Source organism: Cicer arietinum, chromosome 6 (assembly GCF_000331145.2).
Source record: "Cicer arietinum cultivar CDC Frontier isolate Library 1 chromosome 6, Cicar.CDCFrontier_v2.0, whole genome shotgun sequence".
Lineage (NCBI taxonomy): Eukaryota > Viridiplantae > Streptophyta > Magnoliopsida > Fabales > Fabaceae > Cicer > Cicer arietinum.
The window spans coordinates 48,239,028-48,242,482 of record NC_021165.2 but is presented as its reverse complement, the minus strand read 5'-3'; the positions used below and the strand labels follow the sequence as shown (position 1 = coordinate 48,242,482).

At 29.8% G+C, this 3,455-nt stretch overlaps 1 long non-coding RNA gene across 1 annotated transcript; it reads left to right on the top strand.

Annotated features, from left to right (window-relative positions):
* Positions 1-680: 680 nt before the first annotated feature.
* Positions 681-1,989, top strand: LOC140920874 (uncharacterized). Its single transcript, XR_012163455.1, has 2 exons — positions 681-1,429; positions 1,699-1,989. It is a non-coding gene; the product is annotated as an uncharacterized lncRNA (long non-coding RNA).
* The last annotated feature ends 1,466 nt before the right edge of the window (positions 1,990-3,455 follow it).

The window sequence follows — 3,455 nt, the reverse complement described above, 5'->3', positions numbered from 1 at the left end:
CCTTAGTAATTAGGAGGAATACATGGCTTAACATTGACCACTAATTGCTAAGAGTAACCACTACCCCCGCACAAAAGAAGGGTACGAATGACTAAGAAACCTTTGATATTTTGTTAGATTTTGTGTGTATAGTAAAAATACTAAATTGAATCGTTGGTTTTTATTTGTATATTTGTTTTTATTTTGAAGTATTGTGGAATTGGTTTCAGGACGGGAGTAGATCAATTGATTTAGAACTGGCAACATTATCAAGTGTCGATCATATCGAAATGACTCCAAGCGATGCAGACTTTCAGGACAGATACATTTTTCAAGAAATAATCAAAGAAATGGCTAAAAATAGACCCATTGATAATAAAGGGAGGAAAATATTTAAAGGTATATGGCTATCCTTGTTTTCAACCTATACCTTAGTGTTGTTTTAAGCCAATAGTTAAAGGAACTTTTGTCCTGCCAACAAACAGTTTGGAGTTTTTGCACAACAATGTCTATCTTTCAATTCTTATCTATGTTATGAACGTTCTATTGTTGATCGATTTTGTCGATTGTTATTTTGGTCTCCACTCTCCATATCTTTATGACGAGGTCAAATAAGAAGCCTTTCCATATTGGCTTGTATGATAATTGTGGTTTGTTCAAATTATGCTATGCTATAGCCGCTATTTGACAATACAGTTTTAGATTATCCGCTTTTGTAAATGTAATGAATGACAACTATATCACTTTCTGGGATTCGGTCATGCTCTCTGCTAAGAATTATTATATATGCTTAATTATTGAAAAAAATCATTTGATAAAAATTGTTATTAGGCCAGGTTCTTCCTTGAAAACTAAGAAAACCTTGATATGTGATAGTTAGGCTAATGACTCTGATGTTGTCTTTTGCTCCACTCACTATAAGGGTCATGCAAAAAGCATTCATAGGTTTGCAAACTTACTATGTAATATGTAAGAGATGAGCATCCACCATAGGATACCATGTCAATGGACATTATTTTATTATTTTATATACTTATACTGATATTGTATAGCTTGTCCATTATGTGTGGAATCATTATTATATCTTTTGAAATCTATGTGGCATATTTTTGAAGTTTTACAGTTCATTGGTAAGAAAGAAGGGCTACAATTTCCTTCTGGTTTCGCTGCTTGCATAGTAGAGAAATCAAATCGGAATTGGAGGAGGACTATATTATCATTTGAGACTTGTCAGAGTATGTTAGCTATCTTGAAAAGGGACAAATTCCTCCTAAGGTTTTGTATACAAATGGGAGAAACATGTGATTCATAATGCATATAACTCTGTTCTTAGTTTCTAGTGATATTAATGTCATTGTTACAGTTGAATGGAAACAATCATGTATTATACGCAGAAGAAGAAGCAGCGTGAACTCGTCTTCTAATAGATGGAAGGACTTGTTTACTTCAGGTGAAACTAGTTGATAAAATATTATATATTACATGCAATTTTGTTTGTGTGTTTTACTCGTTTTTTTGTGCAGTACTATATTGTTTGCTGTTTGTGGTTATGTTTATGTCGCGTTCTGTTTTGCATTTTTGAGTTTCTGCTTGCGGTTCTGTTTCCAGTTCTGTTTTTGTTTGCATTTTATGTGATTCTGTTTTGCATGCGTTTTGTGTTTCTGTTTTGCGTTTCTGTTTTCATCATTTATTTTTGTTTTTATTTTACTATGCACCAAGGTATCAATGAAGATGGTGAATTATTTCAAGTTGACGATAAAGGCGATGAATTTGAAGAGGACGACATAGATGACAAATTTGAAGAGGACGATGTAGATGATAAATATGAAGAAGAAACACTTGAATGATTTAGATGATGATTTTAGATTAATAGGCATGTACTTGATTGAAGTACCAAAACTTCAACAAACTATATATTTTGCTAGACTCGTACTTTATGTATTAAATTTTATTAAATTATATTAGACAATTTGTTTACTACTATTTATTTGAATACAACTTTGTTAATAATTTGTCTTAAATTTGCATTATGTTTTCTTTAGTTCAATTTGTATGTAATTAAATTGATTATATACACAATAATTTATTATTATAAAATAATGGTAAAATGTCTAATTTATGATTTGAATTAAAATAATAGATAAATGAAAATTTATTTTACATATATGGATACAGTTTAAAATTGTTGCATATAAGTTATAGCAACATTTTATCAATGTTTTCATTGTATTGCTTTAAGGCAATATTTATCAATTGTTGTCAGATATGACAACAATTAAAAAATATTGTCTTAGGGGAATTGAAAAATTGTTCCATATTCCTATAATTTAGGCAACATTTATAAATAGTGTGCCTAAAAGTGCGAGAAAAATATTGCTAAAGGTAATAGGCAACACTCGCATATGAGACGCGCGAAAAATGTTGCCTATTCTCTTTGCTAATATTTTTCTGTGTTTTGGCAACATTTTTCAAATGTTGTTAAAAAGAAAAAATGTTGTAGTGTATATTTCACGTAATCATAAAAATAAAAATGTGGTCGTTAGTGTTTACCGAGTCAAAAATCAAGGAGTCAACTATTTGCAAAAGAAATTAAAGTTAAAGAGTTAAAATTATAATTTTCAAAGAGTAAAAATACTAAATTTTGAAACTTGGTGGGTCAAAAGTGTGTTTTAACCAAAAATTTATTTAATTCTTCTTTTTTTTTTTTTTTAGTGAATGAGGGTTCTCTCTTCAAATGGAAGTAGATTGGGCTTGGGATCTAAGCCAATCTATTTTCTAGAACAATTACCCCTACTCCACTATTCACTTAAATCACCAATTTATCGCTTCTTTAATAAACATAAATATCATATTCTTATTCATTTTACCACAAATATTTTTGAATCATACAAGTTAGTGAATTTTAAAAGTTTGAGCAAATTTAACTCAAGTTTGTCAAAACATAATTATCTACTGGCAAACTTGTAGATGATTTTGTCAAAACATACCTCGATTGAGACAAACTTGAATTAAGTTTTTTGAAACATTGATCAATTTCGGCAAAATTGGTTCAACTTTGTTGGTACCTTGATGTATTTTGACAAACAAATTTGTTAAAATTGATGATTTTTTGTAATTAAATAATTTGTCTAGTAGATAAATGGTGTAGAAGACAATTTGTATGTGTAGAACGTGAAGCTCATACATCCTCTCCTCCTAGAGATCGACCTTGACCGATAATATCAGTTTGGAGGGCGGTTTTATTGCCCGACGAATTGCTATGTGACATCAACAAATTAATGAGAAATCACCTAGATAGAACATGACCGTAAGCATTAGGATGAGCTTGCATAGTGTAAGACCCCGTAGAAAATTAATGCTTAATTAAGCATTTTTAATTATGTTTTGTACTTGAGAGATGTCGATGAGTTTGTTAAATTCCTATTATTTATAAATAAAAATATAAAAATTATATTTTTACGAGTGAAATATTTTTA